The sequence below is a fragment of the Ranitomeya variabilis genome, chromosome 8, assembly GCF_051348905.1.
Source record: "Ranitomeya variabilis isolate aRanVar5 chromosome 8, aRanVar5.hap1, whole genome shotgun sequence".
NCBI lineage: Eukaryota > Metazoa > Chordata > Amphibia > Anura > Dendrobatidae > Ranitomeya > Ranitomeya variabilis.
The window spans coordinates 118,957,676-118,976,054 of NC_135239.1; positions in this window are offsets into that span (position 1 = coordinate 118,957,676).

The following is an 18,379-nucleotide window of genomic DNA, read 5'->3' on the forward strand; positions in this document are numbered from 1 at the left end:
GATATCATGCTCGCTTAGCCCAGATGTTTAATGACATTGGCTTCAGTAACCAAATAAAAGTTCAACGAACACTGCTCATCTCCTCTTTTGTTGAAGGCCTTCGGGAAGCCCTGAGGAAGCAATTTCAAGCAATCAGACCTGAATATTCTACATTGAATCCTAAGGATGTTTTAACAATAGCTAAGGGATTCGAAAAAACACTCCCTGAGAAATCGATAACCTCGAACAAAAAGACCCATATTCTATGGACTGATGTGCAATATCAAAACCAGCAACTTCTATCACCTCGTAGCAAAGACGTCTGCTTCAATTGTGGCAACCCAGGTCACCGAAAACAAGATTGTAGGGCCCCTTTTCCAAGACGCAGATTCAGGAATCACATCGAGGATAAACGCAGATTCAACTATCCTCGTTACAATGATCAATACTACGAATGACCACTACAAGCTCAGATGCATCCCAATGTCAATCACACCGCAGCTCTGATGGATCTAAGTACCCGATAGCACAAGGGCAAGCCCGTGTCCACTACTTTGGCTTCTATGTGTGGTCCTATAGCCAAAGTAACTATCAACGTTCAAGGCAAACCCTTACCGTTTCTTGTGGATACAGGTGCAGCCAGAAGTGTTATCAGATTACAGGACCTGCCTTTTCCCGATCTGATATCCTCTGAAGCTGTGACATGCGTGGGAGTGGATGGCAAGCCTACTTCTAACAAGCTCACCCGTAAGATACAGGTTGGACCATACGAAGATGTGTTTATGCGTCTAGTGGTGTCCCCCACTTGTCCTACCAACCTTCTGGGAGCAGACCTTCTCCAAAAGCTGAGAGCAACTATAGCCTATTCATCAGATGGTCTCACCATCACCATCACCATCACTGACCCGCTCGATCCGAGCGAGGAGTGTCAACTTCAAGCTGCACCTCTGCTTATGATGATGGATGAAGCTGCTAAAACAGTCTTGAGTGTTCCGCCAGAAGTGATGTCACAAGTTCCATCTACTCTATGGTCTACTGGCCCTGAAGATATTGGACGTCATGCTGTGCCCCCGGTAGGGTCATTCTTAAACCTGGAGCTCAGCTTGGAGAACGGGGCACTAGTCAAATGTAACTCTCCCTGTAACATACCTTTGTGTCCAGTAAAGAAGAGGACATTAAAAGGAGAAGCTCCAAAGTATCGTATGGTTCAAGATCTCCGGGCTGTTAACGCAGCAACTGTACTAGAAAGTCCAATTGCGCCCAATCCACATACATTGCTGTCGGAAATACCATCAGATGCAGAACGTTTCACTGTCATAGACCTGGCCAATGCTTTCTTCAGCATACCACTGCATCCAGAAGATTGGTACCTGTTTGCTTTCACTTACAGAGGATCACAATATACCTGGACGGTCTTACCACAAGGAGCACAGAACTCACCAAGTCATTTCTCTCAGGCCCTTGCCACTTGTCTACAGCCGTGGAGAGAGATTAACCATCAAGTTGTCCTCCTTCAATATGTGGATGATCTCCTACTATGCTGTCCTAATCAGGTGACCGCTGAAGAGTCAAGTCTCAGTCTTCTTCTTCATCTTGCACAACAAAACTGTAAGGTGTCCCTCAATAAAGTCCAGTGGTGTCAGCCTAAAGTTGTGTTTTTAGGCCACTGTCTCTCTCCAAAATTGAAACACCTAATGGATGAAAGGAAGCTTGCTATTAAGACCGTTCCTCTACCAAAAGGACCTAAGCAGTTACAAGCTTTTTTAGGACTTATCACATATTGTCGCCAATGGATTCCAGATGCTTCCAAGCTGATGCAACCATTGTATGATGACTTTAAGACGTCAGCGTTTCCACTATGTCCCAAATCTGTTGAAGCCTTCTATGCTCTTAAACAGGCCATACAGTCTGCACCAGCTCTTGGAATCCCAAATTATCAACTACCTTTTTACTTGTTTGTCAGTGAAGTAGCAGGACATGCTTCCGGAGTCCTAGCACAAAAACATGGGGGAAGAACAAGACCAATCGGCTATTACTCTGCCCGCCTGGACTCTGTGTCTCAAGCTTCCCCGACTTGCCTCAGAGCCGTTCATGCTGCACATATGCTTCTGGACAAAACTTCTGATATCATCTTAGGACATCCGGTTCTCTTAATGGCTCCACACAACATAAAAGCTATTCTAGGCCAGACTCAACCTAAACACCTATCGCTACAGCGTCATATGAGACTCCAATGTTCCCTCTAGATTCTGGATAATGTCACTCTTGTCCGCTGCACCATCCTCAACCCGTCCACGCTGCTTCCTCTTTCCAGGGGGGATGTGGATGATGATACTGATGCTCTCGGGGAAGATGCCTCTACACACTCAGAGGATCATGACTGTCTCGAACAAATGCAGGAAGAAGCAGCCTCCAAGAAAAACGTGTCTGAAGACCCACTCCCACATGCTGACCTGACGTTCTTCACTGATGGTTCCAGATTTGCAGATGAAACAGGAAGGTTCCATACGGGATATGCCGTGGTTACACATGACCAGGTCATCTCAGCTGTATCTCTACCTCCGCACATGTCTGCACAAGAAGCGGAACTGAAAGCTTTGACGTTGGCTTGTCAGGAAGCGATGGAGAAGGTGGTCAACATCTACACGGATTCAAGATACGCTTTCGGAGTGGCTCATGACTTCGGCAGTATCTGGGCAGCCAGAGGATACCTAACGTCCAGTGGAACATTTAGCCTGTTGCCTTATACTCAGTCAGAAACTCTCCAAGGGGTCCCACTAAGTCCCACTAAAAACTTACACCATTCAAGATTATTTGGGGGGGCCTCCAAGGTTGGGTCAATATTTTTCACAACAGCTAGCCTTAGGAAGTGATACTCTTGTAAATTATGTAATTGCCCTTACTAAAGAACTGTCAGTAACACATGTACAAGTTTTATCATCCATTCCAGGTCCAGATTCCAGTGAAGGTACCCATACTTTCCAATCTGGTGACTACATGCTGGTAAAGAAGTTCATAAGAAAGTCATCCCTGGAGTCGAGATTTGAGGGTCCCTACCAAGTGCTCCTGACTACTACTTTGGTCAGCGTTGCTGAGCACCTCCTGGATCCATCTCTCACATTGTAAATGTGTTAGGCAGTTAGGGACAGAGTAGGATCTGACCTGCTTGCCAAAGTCCAGCTACAAAGGGAGGTTTTCCACAAGGGAAAACTTGTCTCAAACTGATGAAAACTCCAATTCCCCCCTCCCGGGCAAGACGGTCAGATCTAGGATGTGTTGCATCAGGGTTAGTCACATGTGTATTTTATGTAACAATGGTGATGAGTAGTGTTGAGCATTCCGATACCGCAAGTATCGGGTATCGGCCGATACTTGCGGGTATCGGAATTCCGATACCGAGATCCGATACTTTTGTGGTATCGGGTATCGGTATCGAAACAACATTAATGTGTAAAAGAAAGAATTAAAATAAAAAATATTGCTATACTCACCTCTCCGACGCAGCCTGGACCTTACCGAGGGAACCGGCAGCGTTCTTTGCTTAAAATGCGCGCGTTTACTGCCTTCCGTGACGTCACGGCTTGTGATTGGTCGCGTGCCGAACATGTGGCCACGACGCGACCAATCACAGCAAGCTGTGACGTAATTTTCAGGTCCTGAATGCCTAATTCTAGGCATTCAGGATTTGAAAATTACGTTACGGCTTGTGATTGGTCGCGTCGCGGTCATGTGCATCGTCCCCCTGTTGTGACACGTTCCCACCATCACCTTCGTGTGACCGTAACTGCTTCAAGTGGACCGGGCAAGATGCCCAATTCTATAAATGGAAAAGTGAACAGCTCTTTTTTTGTGGTCCTTTAGTAATTTGGACAGGAAGGTCGGGCGAGAAGATGTGGGTGTTTGTTATGGCCCAATTTCAGCTTGCCCACTGCCTCGACCTCGGCCTCTGCATGCACCATCACCATCACATCCACTTACCCGTTCCTTGCCATGCACCTTACCCATTTGAAATGGACTACAATATTTTCCACGTTCACTACAAATGGCTGAATTTAGAACTTTTATGTGATCCATGTGCGGGAAAACCACAGTTTAAAATATCTGGCCTGTAGACAGCAAAATGGTGTCAATAACTAGGCTAAGACACTGGAAAAACAGTTGAATAGAGGCCTTAAATGCCACAATTTGCAGCCAACAGATAGAAGAGGCGTGTGACAGAGATACTACACTGTAAAATATGTGGCCTGTAGTTTTATTTTTTACAGCAAAATAGTGTCAAGAACTAGAGTAACACACAGCAAAAACCATTCAATGGAGGCCTCAAATGCCACAATTTGTAGCCCACAGATAGATGAGGCTTGTGACGGAGATACCACACTGTAAAATATGTGGCCTGTATTTTTATTTTTTTTCAGCAAAATAGTGTTGCTAACTAGGGTAACACTCAGCAAAAACAGTTCAATGTAGGCCTGAAATGCCACAATTTTTAGCCCAAGATAGATGAGGCGTGTGACAGAGATACCACACTGTAAAATATGTGGCCAGTATTTTTATTTTTTTTACTGCAAAATAGTGTCAAGATCTAGGGTAACACACAGAAAAACAATTGCATGGAGGCCTCAAATGCCACAATTTGTAGCCCACAGATAGCTGAATCATGTGACAGAGATACCACACTGTAAATTATGTGGCCTGTATTATTTTTTTTACAGTAAAATAGTGTTACTAACTAGGGTAGCACACAACAAAAACAGTTCAATGTAGGCCTGAAATGCCACAATTTTTAGCCCACAGATAGATGACGTGTGTGACGGAGATACCACACTGCAAAATATGTAGCCTATCACTGCAGCAACTCTCCCTATGAAGCACCCCCACTGTCGCAGGGCCGAGGGGTACCCGGTACCGGGCCTCTCTGTCTCGGTTCTGGGATTGTCACGGTGGCTAGACCCGGTCCGTGACCCTGCTAAGGGGCGTCCAGTAGAAGTTGAGAGTGATGATGTGTAGTGCAGGGTGTGATGAATAACGAGGACACAGGGTTGCAGTCTCTTTACCTTTTTACTGAAGGTTTCGAGATACTCAATCCAGAGCACTGTTAACAGGGCTGGCTGAGACCGGCCGGTCCAAAGGCACATCCGGAGTTCCCTTAGCAGGTGGGAATCAGTGTCTACCTTCTAGCGCTTGTGTGTTGTAGTCCTTCCCTGCTGAGCACCCTGGGATAGTCCTCACAACTGATTTTGTCTGTCTCTGATGTTCGTTCTCTACGTCCCCCAGATTATATGGTTAGGACGCACCCGTATGACGGGGTAGGCCTGGAGTTCATCCGGGACCCTAGAGTCGCCCCTCTCCCATAGCTGCCTCCGTTGTCTGCTTAGGTGTTTAAGTGAGACAGCCAACCTGTAATTGGCTGTCCTGCCGTGGTTTGAAGTAATACTTAAAGTCTCTTACTTTCTCGGCGTTCCGGCCACCGACTTTGCGCTTCAGAAGGATGTTGCCTCGATCTTACAGCACGACTCCTTCTGGTCCTATCACCTCTGCACTGTATTCCTGTTTCTCACTCCTTCACAATACCTCTCGCTTCTTGTCCTTTCTTAGGAGACTGCCGCTGTAAGCACAGGCACGGCTCCGTATCGTTCTTTCTTGTTCACTAGGGCTCTGTCAGGATCCCACCTCTGACAGGTCCTCTCTCGAGCTCTTCCCAGCTCCTTTCTCTCTGACTTCCTGTCCAACCCCCAGTTTTACCCAAGTGTGAGGAGTGGTCTAATAGATAGAACCACCCCCCCTGGTGGCCGGAGTGTGAAGTGTATTGTGGGTGTGTGTTACCTGGTCAGGTGAACTCCTTTAGTGCAATCAGACGTACCATCACTCCCCTTAGTGGCAGAGCAACAGTACTGCAACGACCAGGACTCTGGGGCGCTGCACTCCCCCCCTGGTTAAATCCAGTACTCCCGGACTGGGAAAAGAAAAACAACATTACATGTTAGCAGGAAACAAACAAACTTTGAAACACTATAAACAAGTAAATGCTATGAACCAGTAACTATATAACAATGCTTCCCTTCATGGGAGGTGAGGACACTTGAACGTTACGCAAATCTTGGGTCATGCACAGTTTATGACTCCCAGTCCAGTGGTTGAAACAGCGGGGACCCTGGGTAAACAAAGGGGTCCCCTTTTGGAAGTTTTTGGAGCAATTCACTGTCCATTACTCCGTTGTCCATTTTTAAACCTGTAACAAAAGATATGCACACAAACATTTTCAACTAAATAGCAGCCCTCATTAATACCTCCAAGTTTTGTTGCGGAGTGGAGTTTGATTCTTGGTGCTGCGTGTCGATCTCCGCAGTGCAGGGGTTGCTATTGGCCTAACAGGGCCCGCTATGCTTGCTACCGCTGGTGTAGTGCACTGTCTTCTAGCTACGCTTCTAGTGAGTCTGGGTAGCACTGGCAGGCTGGATCTCTCAGGGCTGCTGCTACCAACAGTGGGTACGGCAGATTCGCCGATAGCAGAGGGAGGACTTACCGGTTCAACGGTTGGCATGGCATCATCAGGTAGGATCTGCTGAGATTGCGGGCCTGGATGATCTGGCACCATAATTAGTTTTGGTGGGTTCGGTTGACGGAACGTTAGGACAGGTACCACGATGGCCTGATTTATCTGAGTCCAGGACTGGGGAAAATCACCAAGAACAGTGTGTATCATCTTCTCCTCTTCTACAGGTGGGGAGGTTCCTGGAGCTGTTTCCCTCTCTCTCAACTTATCGGGGCAGACTTTAAGGTGATCCCTGGATATCGCCGTTGAGGTCTCCCCTCTGTCCTTGCTGATGAGACAGACCTTCGTGTTGTCGAAATCGGATGGCAGGATGGTATACAGTTCTGCTTCCCATTGGTCATCGAGTTTGTGTAGTCTCCTCTTTCGTTTGAGTACTTGCTCACCAGGTGACAAGGGAATCGCAGGAGCATGCTGGTTGTAGTCTCTTTCTTGTTTCTGTCTGGCCTGAGCGAGACTTCTTTCCACGCATTCCTGTACTTGGCGGTACCTTTGCTGCCTCTCTGCATCCCAATCTGTATCCTGCGAGGTATCTTCGGGGGTTAGGACCCCCATGTCCAGATCAACGGGTAACTTGCTAGATCTTCCTCGCATCAGGTACGCTGGAGTGTAGTTGGTGGAATTCACTGGAATGTGATTGTACATGTCCACCAAGTCAGGCAACTTGGTTGGCCACAGGCTCCGTTCCTCTACGGGCAAGGTCTTCAGTAGGACGATCACCACTTGGTTCATCTTTTCACACATCCCGTTGGTTTGGGGATGGTACAGTGTGGTTCTGATCTTCTTACACCCGTACAGATGGCAGAACTCTTGGAACACCTCTGCTTCGAATGCTGGCCCCTGATCGGTCAGTACCTTCTCCGGGTACCCATGGGGCCTACAAAAGTACTGCTGGAAGGCCTTGGCGGCCGTTCTGGCCGTTAGATCCTTGACAGGTACAACCACCAAAAATCTGGAGTAGTGATCTATGATGGTAAGAGCGTAGATATAGCCTGACCGGCTAGGCGTCAGCTTCACATGATCCAGCGCGACCAGTTCGAGCGGCCGTTTGGTGATGATGGGCTGCAAGGGGGCCCGTTGGCTGTCACGGTCCTTCCTGCATAGACTGCATGGACCGCACTCCTGACACCACTTCTCAATGGCTCTCTTCATGCCAATCCAATAGAACCTCCCTCGGAGTAGCCTCTCCAGCTTCCTCCATCTGAAGTGTCCGGCTCCATCGTGGTAGGCTCCCAGAACCATGGGCGCATCTCGCCTTGGCACCACTATCTGTCATACCAACTCATGAGTACGTGGGTCGATGCTCCTCCGGCACAGCTTACCATCGTGAATAAACAGTTTGCTTCTCCCCTTCCACAGCTGTTGTGCCTCCTGTGGATCATCTGGGCCGGGGTGCAACCCTGCCTGCGTCAAGAGCTCTTTCACCCGACGGACCGTGGGGTCACCATCCTGGGTCTCCGCCCATCCGTGATGGGGCAGGGGATTCAGCGTGGCATCCTGTTGGTTCTTGTGCCTGTTCTTCACATGATGGGAGTACTGAGCGGCTTTGGGGCGATGGAATGCGGGCAGCTCCACCTCCTCAAGTGCCTCCAAGTTTCTGTTTCTGGCAAATTGGACATCCGGGACAAGGCATCGGCATTCGCATTCTTGCGTCCCGCCCGGGTACCTGATGGTGAAGTCGTAGTTGGACAGCCGGGCCATCCATCGCTGTTCCAAGGCCCCGAGGTTGGCTGTATCCAAGTGCGTCAGCGGATTGTTATCCGTGAAGACGGTGAATTTCGCCGAGGCCAGGTAGTGTTTGAACCTCTCTGTCACTGCCCAGACGATGGCAAGTGTTGTGAATTCCGTTCTCGGGCTCCCTCCTGTGGTCGTGAATGATACTTTGGTGAGTTCTGTCCTTGGACACCCTCTGGTGGCTTTGAGTGGAACTGCTGATCTTTGAGGTTGGCTTCTCAGCTGCCCTCGTTTATTGCTTCTGCTCGCTTCCCTATTTAACTCTGCCCAGGTCGTTAGTTCATGCCAGCTGTCAATGTCTCAGTACTGGTTCAGATCTCTCTTGGGATTCTCAGATGACCTGACTACTCCAGCAGAAGCTAAGTCCTTGCTAGTCATTTGCTGTTCATTGGTTTTTTGAATATATTTTTCAGTACATGCTATGTTTCAGTCCAGCCTGCTATTATGATATTTCCTTGCTAGCTGGAAGCTCTGGGGGTGCAGAGCTGCACCTCCACACCGTGAGTCGGTGTGGAGGTCTTTTTGCACACTCTGCATGGGTTTTGTAGTTTTTTATACTGACCGCATAGTTCCCTTTCCTATCCTCTGTCTTTCTGGAGAAGATTCGGCCTCCTTTGCTAAAATCTGTTTCATTCCTGTGTTTGTCACTTTCCTCTTAACTCACAGTTAATATTTGTGGGGGGCTACCTTTACTTTGGGGAATTTCTCTGAGGCAAGGTAGGCTACTATTTCTATCTTTAGGGGTAGTTAGCTCTTAGGCTGTGAAGAGGCGTCTAGGGAGAGTTAGGTACGCTCCACGGCTATTTCTAGTGTGTGTGATAGGATTAGGGATTGCGGTCAGTAGAGTTACCACTTCCTCAGAGCTTGTCCCAGGTTTTCTGTTTTAACAATCAGGTCACTTCGGGTGCTCCTAACCACCAGGTCATAACAGTACAGCTGGCCAACAAAGTGTTAATGCATCTCAAAAGAGGGATAAGAGAAGTTCTGAGTCAATTTTTTTTTCTTTGCAGCTTGTTTTGTCTTTCTTTTCCCCTTAACCTCTGGGTGGTTCAGGACTCAGGTGTAGATATGGATATTCAAGGTTTGTCCTCTTGTGTGGATCAACTCACTGCTAGGGTACAGAGTATTCAAGATTATGTAGTTCAGAATCCGATGTTAGAGCCTAGAATTCCAATTCCTGATTTGTTTTCTGGGGATAGATCTACATTTTTGAATTTCAAAAATAATTGCAGACTGTTTCTTGCTCTGAAACCCCGCTCCTCTGGTGATCCCATTCAGCAAGTAAAGATTATTATTTCTTTGTTGCGTGGTGACCCGCAAGACTGGGCATTCTCCCTTGAGCCAGGAAATCCTGCATTGCTTAATGTGGATGCATTTTTTCTAGCGCTTGGATTGCTTTATGACGAACCTAATTCTGTGGATCAGGCAGAAAAGATCTTGCTGACTCTATGTCAGGGTCAGGATGAGGCAGAAGTATATTGCCAGAAGTTTAGAAAGTGGTCTGTGCTTACTCAATGGAATGAGTGTGCCCTGGCAGCAATTTTCAGAAAGGGTCTTTCTGAAGCCCTTAAGGATGTTATGGTGGGGTTCCCCACGCCTGCTGGTCTGGATGAGTCAATGTCTTTGGCCATTCAGATTGATCGGCGTTTGTGCGAGCGCAAAGTTGTGCACCATTTGGCGGTGTCCTCTGAGCGGAGGCCTGAGCCTATGCAATGTGATAGGACTTTGACCAGAGCTGAACAGCAAGAACACAGACGTCAGAATGGGCTGTGTTTTTACTGTGGTGACTCCTCTCATGCTATCTCTGATTGTCCTAAGTGCACTAAGAGGTTCGCTAGGTCTGTCACCATTAGTACTTTGCAGCCTAAATTTCTCTTATCTGTTACTCTGATTTGCTCACTGTCGTCCTACTCTGTTATGGCATTTGTGGATTCAGGCGCTGCCCTGAACTTGATGGACTTGGAGTTTGCCAGGCGCTGTGGTTTTTCCTTGGAGCCTTTGCAGAGTCCTATTCCCTTAAGGGGGATTGATGCTACGCCATTGGCCAAGAATAAACCTCAGTACTGGACTCAGCTGACCATGTACATAGCTCCCGCACATCAGGAAAATATCCGCTTTTTGGTGTTGCATAATTTGCATGATGTTGTCGTGTTGGGTTTGCCATGGTTACAGGTTCATAATCCAGTACTGGATTGGAAATCAATGTCTGTGTCTAGTTGGGGTTGTCAAGGGATACATGGTGATGTTCCTTTGATGTCAATTTCTTCTTCCACTCCTTCTGAAGTCCCTGAGTTTTTGTCGGATTACCAGGATGTATTTGATGAGCCCAAGTCCAGTGCCCTACCTCCTCATAGGGACTGTGATTGCGCTATTAATTTGATTCCTGGTAGTAAGTTCCCTAAGGGCCGACTGTTCAATTTATCTGTGCCAGAACATGCCGCTATGCGGAGTTATGTAAAGGAGTCCTTGGAGAAAGGGCATATTCGCCCGTCTTCGTCGCCGTTGGGAGCAGGGTTCTTTTTTGTGGCCAAGAAGGATGGCTCTTTGAGACCCTGTATAGATTACCGCCTTCTCAATAAAATCACGGTCAAATTTCAGTACCCTTTGCCTCTGTTGTCTGATTTGTTTGCTCGGATTAAGGGGGCTAGTTGGTTTACCAAGATTGACCTTCGAGGGGCGTATAATCTTGTGCGTATTAAACAGGGCGATGAATGGAAAACAGCATTTAATACGCCCGAGGGCCATTTTGAGTACCTGGTGATGCCATTCGGGCTTTCTAATGCTCCATCTGTGTTTCAGTCCTTTATGCACGACATCTTCCGGAAGTATCTGGATAGGTTCATGATCGTATATTTGGATGATATTTTGGTCTTTTCGGATGATTGGGAGTCTCATGTAAGGCAGGTCAGGATGGTGTTCCAGGTCCTTCGTGCTAATGCGTTGTTTGTGAAGGGCTCTAAATGCCTCTTTGGAGTTCAGAAGGTTTCCTTTTTGGGCTTCATTTTTTCCCCTTCTACTATCGAGATGGATCCTGTCAAAGTTCAGGCCATTTATGATTGGACTCAACCTACATCTGTGAAGAGTCTTCAGAAGTTCCTGGGCTTTGCTAATTTTTACCATCGCTTCATCGCTAATTTTTCTAGTGTGGTTAAACCTTTGACTGATTTGACGAAGAAAGGCGCTGATGTGGTGAATTGGTCACCTGCGGCCGTTGAGGCCTTTCAGGAGCTTAAACGTCGTTTTACTTCGGCCCCTGTGTTGTATCAGCCAGATGTTTTGCTCCCTTTTCAGGTCGAGGTTGATGCTTCTGAGATTGGGGCAGGGGCTGTTTTGTCTCAGAGAAGTTCTGATGGCTCCTTGATGAAGCCATGTGCTTTCTTTTCTAGAAAGTTTTCGCCTGCCGAGCGTAATTATGATGTCGGCAATCGGGAGTTGTTGGCTATGAAGTGGGCATTTGAGGAGTGGCGACATTGGCTTGAGGGAGCCAAACATCGCGTGGTGGTCCTGACTGATCACAAGAATCTGACTTACCTCAAGTCCGCCAAGCGGTTGAACCCTAGACAGGCTCGATGGTCACTGTTTTTCTCCCGTTTTGATTTTGTGGTCTCATACCTTCCGGGATCTAAGAATGTGAAGGCTGATGCCCTTTCTAGGAGTTTTTTGCCTGATTCTCCGGGAGTCCCTGAGCCGGCTGGTATTCTTAAAGAGGGGGTGATTTTGTCTGCCATCTCCCCTGATTTGCGGCGGGTGCTGCAGGAGTTTCAGGCTGATAGACCTCACCGCTGCCCAGTGGAGAAACTGTTTGTCCCTGATAGATGGACTAGTAGGGTTATTTCTGAGGTTCATTGTTCAGTGTTGGCTGGTCATCCTGGGATTTTTGGTACCAGAGATTTGGTTGCCAGGTCCTTTTGGTGGCCTTCCTTGTCATGGGATGTGCGTTCTTTTGTGCAGTCCTGTGGGACTTGTGCTCGGGCCAAACCTTGCTGTTCTCATGCCAGTGGGTTGCTTTTGCCTTTGCCTGTCCCGAAGAGGCCCTGGACACATATTTCCATGGATTTTATTTCTGATCTTCCTGTCTCTCAAAGGATGTCTGTCATCTGGGTGGTTTGTGATCGGTTTTCTAAGATGGTCCATTTGGTACCCTTACCTAAATTGCCTTCCTCCTCTGATTTGGTTCCATTATTTTTTCAGCATGTGGTTCGTTTGCATGGCATTCCGGAGAACATTGTGTCGGACAGAGGTTCCCAATTTGTTTCTAGGTTTTGGCGGTCCTTTTGTGCTAAGATGGGCATTGATTTGTCTTTTTCTTCAGCGTTCCATCCTCAGACAAATGGCCAAACCGAACGAACCAATCAGACCTTGGAAACCTATCTGAGATGCTTTGTTTCTGCTGGATCTTTCAGGATGATTGGGTGACCTTCTTGCCAATGGCCGAGTTCGCCCTTAATAATCGGGCTAGTTCTGCTACTTTGGTTTCGCCTTTTTTTTGTAATTCTGGTTTTCATCCTCGTTTTTCTTCAGGGCAGGTTGAGTCTTCTGACTGTCCTGGTGTGGATTCTGTGGTGGACAGGTTGCAACAAATTTGGACTCACGTGGTGGACAATTTGACGTTGTCTCAGGAGAAGGCGCAACGTTTTGCTAACCGCCGTCGCTGTGTTGGTCCCCGACTTCGTTTTGGGGATTTGGTTTGGTTGTCTTCTCGTTATGTTCCTATGAAGGTTTCTTCTCCTAAGTTCAAGCCTCGTTTCATTGGTCCTTATAAGATTTCTGAAATTATCAATCCTGTGTCGTTTCGTTTGGCCCTTCCAACTTCTTTTGCCATCCATAATGTGTTCCATAGGTCGTTGTTGCGGAGATATGTGGCGCCTATGGTTCCTTCCGTTGATCCTCCTGCTCCGGTGTTGGTTGAGGGGGAGTTGGAGTATGTGGTGGAGAAGATTTTAGATTCTCGTATTTCGAGATGGAAGCTTCAGTACCTGGTTAAATGGAAGGGCTATGGTCAGGAGGATAATTCCTGGGTTGTTGCCTCCGATGTCCATGCTGCCGATTTGGTTCGTGCCTTTCATTTAGCTCGTCCTGATCGGCCTGGGGGCTCTGGTGAGGGTTCGGTGACCCCTCCTCAAGGGGGGGGGGGTACTGTTGTGAATTCCGTTCTCGGGCTCCCTCCTGTGGTCGTGAATGGTACTTTGGTGAGTTCTGTCCTTGGACACCCTCTGGTGGCTTTGAGTGGAACTGCTGATCTTTGAGGTTGGCTTCTCAGCTGCCCTCGTTTATTGCTTCTGCTCGCTTCCCTATTTAACTCTGCCCAGGTCGTTAGTTCATGCCAGCTGTCAATGTCTCAGTACTGGTTCAGATCTCTCTTGGGATTCTCAGATGACCGGACTACTCCAGCAGAAGCTAAGTCCTTGCTAGTCATTTGCTGTTCATTGGTTTTTTGAATATATTTTTCAGTACATGCTATGTTTCAGTCCAGCCTGCTATTATGATATTTCCTTGCTAGCTGGAAGCTCTGGGGGTGCAGAGCTGCACCTCCACACCGTGAGTCGGTGTGGTGGTCTTTTTGCACACTCTGCGTGGATTTTGTAGTTTTTTATACTGACCGCATAGTTCCCTTTCCTATCCTCTGTCTTTCTAGAGAAGATTCGGCCTCCTTTGCTAAAATCTGTTTCATTCCTGTGTTTGTCACTTTCCTCTTAACTCACAGTTAATATTTGTGGGGGGCTACCTTTACTTTGGGGAATTTCTCTGAGGCAAGGTAGGCTACTATTTCTATCTTTAGGGGTAGTTAGCTCTTAGGCTGTGAAGAGGCGTCTAGGGAGAGTTAGGTACGCTCCACGGCTATTTCTAGTGTGTGTGATAGGATTAGGGATTGCGGTCAGTAGAGTTACCACTTCCTCAGAGCTTGTCCCAGGTTTTCTGTTTTAACCATCAGGTCACTTCGGGTGCTCCTAACCACCAGGTCATAACAGGCAAGGAACTCCAGTTTAAAGGAACTGTAGTTGTCAGGGTTCCTTTCCATGGGACGAAGCTTCCTGCTGGCGTAAGCGATCACCCTCTCCTTGCCTTTCTGGACCTGGGACAGCACGGCCCCCAATCCTACATTGCTGGCATCCGTATACAGCACAAATGGTTGGTCGTATTCGGGGTAGGCCAGTACCTCTTCTCCCGTCAGTGCCGACTTCAAACAAGTGAAGGATCCTTCCAGCCCCTCGTTCTTCCCCTTGGTCTTCTTTGATTGGCCCACCAACAGGTCTTGCAAGGGCGCGGCCTTCTTGGTGAAGTCCTTAATGAACCTTTGGTAATAGCCTACCAGCCCGAGGAACTGCCGGACTTCGTGGAGGTTGCTGGGCTTCGGCCAGTCCTGGATCACCGTGACCTTGTCGGGGTCTGGGGCCACTCCTTCAGCACTCACCACATGGCCCAGGTACTGCACTTTGGGTTTCAGCAGATGGCATTTGGACGGTTTCACCTTTAAGCCAAAGTTGGACAGGGCTTCAAACACCTCAGCCAGGTGCTTCAGATGGTCTTCGTAGGTCTTAGAGAAGACAATGACATCGTCCAAATACAGCAGTACGGTTTCAAAGTTCTTGTGCCCCAGACAGCACTCCATCATCCTCTGGAACGTCCCCGGGGCATTGCACAATCCAAAGGGCATGTAGTTGAATTCGCAGAGACCCATCGGTGTCGTGAAGGCCGTCTTCTCTTTGTCCGCCTCCGCCACGGGAACCTGCCAGTACCCACTGGTGAGATCTAAGGTAGAGAAATAGTTAGCCGATTTTAAGGCAGCCAGAGACTCCTCTATCCTGGGCAGTGGGTATGCATCCTTATGTGTAATGCGATTCAATTGCCTGTAATCAACACACATCCTCATTGTGCCATCTTTCTTTTTAACAAGGACTAAGGGAGCTGCCCAGGGGCTACAACTGTCTCTCACCACCCCAGCCTCCTTCATTTCTCGTAACATGTCCTTGGCACACTGGTAATGAGCTGGGGGTACAGGGCTGTTATGACCCCAGTGGACAGGGTCTCAGAGGAACGTGTAAGTCTGCGAGATACAAAAATCCAGCTCATAGGGCTGTGGTAACTGGGTTGACCAAATAGCTACTCCTAACGCCAACACTAGAAGTAGCCGGGGATCATGCCTACGGTGATCGCTAGATGACTCGCGCCAGCCGGAGAATCTAACTACCCCTAGGAGAAGAAAACAAAGACCTCTCTTGCCTCCAGAGAAAGGGACCCCAAAGCAAGATACAAGCCCCCCACAAATAATAACGGTGAGGTAAGAGGAAATGACAAACACAGAAATGAACCAGGTTCAGCAAAGAGAGGCCAGCTTACTAATAGCAGAATAAAGCAAGATAACTTATCTGGTCAACAAAAACCCTATAAAAATCCACGCTGGAGATTCAAGAACCCCCGAACCGTCTAACAGTCCGGGGGGAGAACACCAGCCCCCTAGAGCTTCCAGCAAAGGTCAGGATACAGATTGGAACAAGCTGGACAAAAATACAAAACAAAACCAAAGCAAAAAGCAAGGAAGTAGACTTAGCTTGAAATACAGGAACCAGGATCAAAGGACAAGAGCACAACAGATTAGCTCTGATTTCAACGATGCCAGGCATTGAACTGAAGGTCCACGGAGCTTAAATAGCAACGCCCCTGAACTAACGGCCCAGGTGAGGAAATAGGAAAAGACAGACGCTCCAGAGTCAAATCACTAATGACCACTAGAGGGAGCAAAAAGCAAAATCACAACAGTACCCCCCCTTAGTGAGGGGTCACCGAACCCTCACCACGACCACCAGGGCGATCAGGATGAGCGGCGTGAAAGGCACAAACTAAATCGGCCGCATGAACATCAGAGGCGACCACCCAGGAATTATCTTCCTGACCATAGCCCTTCCACTTGACCAGGTACTGAAGCCTCCGCCTGGAGAGACGAGAATCCAAGATCTTCTCCACCACGTACTCCAACTCGCCCTCAACCAACACCGGAGCAGGAGGCTCAGCAGAAGGAACCACAGGCACAACGTACCGCCGCAACAAGGACCTATGAAACACGTTGTGGATAGCAAACGACACAGGAAGATCCAGGCGAAAGGATACAGGATTAAGAATTTCCAATATCCTGTAAGGACCAATAAAACGAGGTTTAAATTTGGGAGAGGAAACCTTCATAGGAACAAAGCGGGAAGAAAGCCACACCAAATCCCCAACACGTAGTCGGGGACCCACACCGCGGCGGCGGTTGGCAAAGCGCTGAGCCCTTTCCTGTGACAACTTCAAGTTGTCCACCACAAGATTCCAGATCCGCTGCAACCTATCCACCACAGAATCCACCCCAGGGCAGTCAGAAGGTTCCACATGACCCGAAGAAAAACGAGGGTGGAAACCAGAGTTGCAGAAAAACGGCGAAACCAAGGTGGCAGAACTAGCCCGATTATTAAGGGCAAACTCAGCTAACGGCAAGAAGGTCACCCAATCGTCCTGATCAGCAGAGACAAAACACCTCAAATAAGCCTCCAAAGTCTGATTAGTTCGCTCCGTCTGTCCATTAGTCTGAGGATGGAAAGCAGACGAAAACGACAAGTCAATGCCCATCCTACCACAAAAGGATCGCCAGAATCTGGAAACGAACTGGGAACCTCTGTCTGACACAATATTCTCAGGTATGCCGTGCAAACGAACCACGTTCTGGAAAAACACAGGAACCAGATCGGAAGAGGAAGGCAGCTTAGGCAAAGGAACCAAATGGACCATCTTGGAGAAGCGATCACATATAACCCAAATAACAGACATGCCTTGAGACACCGGAAGATCAGAAATGAAATCCATGGAGATATGTGTCCAAGGTCTCTTAGGGACAGGCAAGGGCAAGAGCAACCCGCTGGCACGAGAACAGCAAGGCTTAGCTCGAGCACAAGTCCCACAGGACTGTACAAATGACCGCACATCCCTAGACAAGGAAGGCCACCAAAAGGATCTGGCCACCAGATCTCTGGTGCCAAAAATTCCTGGGTGACCTGCCAACACCGAGGAATGAACCTCGGAAATGACTCTGCTGGTCCACTTATCAGGCACAAACAGTCTGTCAGGAGGACAAGAATCAGGCCTATCAGTCTGAAATCTCTGCAACACACGTCGCAGATCTGGAGAAATAGCTGACAAGATAATACCATCCTTAAGAATACCAACAGGTTCAGCGACTCCAGGAGCATCAGGCACAAAGCTCCTGGAAAGAGCATCGGCCTTCACATTCTTTGAACCTGGTAAATACGAGACAACAAAGTCAAAACGGGAGAAAAACAATGACCAGCGGGCCTGTCTAGGATTCAGGCGTTTAGCAGACTCGAGATACATCAGATTTTTGTGATCAGTTAAGACCACCACACGATGCTTAGCACCCTCGAGCCAATGACGCCACTCCTCAAATGCCCATTTCATGGCCAACAACTCCCGATTGCCCACATCATAATTTCGCTCCGCAGGCGAAAACTTCCTAGAGAAAAAGGCGCAAGGTCTCATAACAGAGCAACCAGGGCCTCTCTGCGACAAAACGGCCCCTGCTCCAATCTCTGAAGCATCCACCTCAACTTGAAAGGGAAGCGAGACATCAGGCTGGCACAAAACAGGCGCCGAAGTAAATTGACGTTTCAACTCCTGGAAAGCCTCCACGGCAGCAGGAGCCCAATTAACCACATCGGAGCCCTTCTTGGTCATATCCATCAAAGGTTTCACAATGCTAGAAAAGTTAGCGATAAAACGACGGTAGAAGTTAGCGAAACCCAAGAACTTCTGAAGACTCTTAACTGACGAGGGCTGAGTCCAATCAAGAATAGCTCGGACCTTGACTGGGTCCATCTCCACAGCAGAAGGGGAAAAAATGAACCCCAAAAAGGGAACCTTCTGTACACCAAAAAGACACTTTGAGCCCTTGACAAACAAAGAATTTTCACGCAAAATTTTAAAGACCATCCTGACCTGCTCCACATGCGAGTCCCAATTATCAGAAAAAACCAGAATATCATCCAGATAAACGATCAAAAATGTATCCAGATAGTTCCGGAAAATCTCATGCATAAAGGACTGAAAAACTGAAGGGGCATTAGAGAGCCC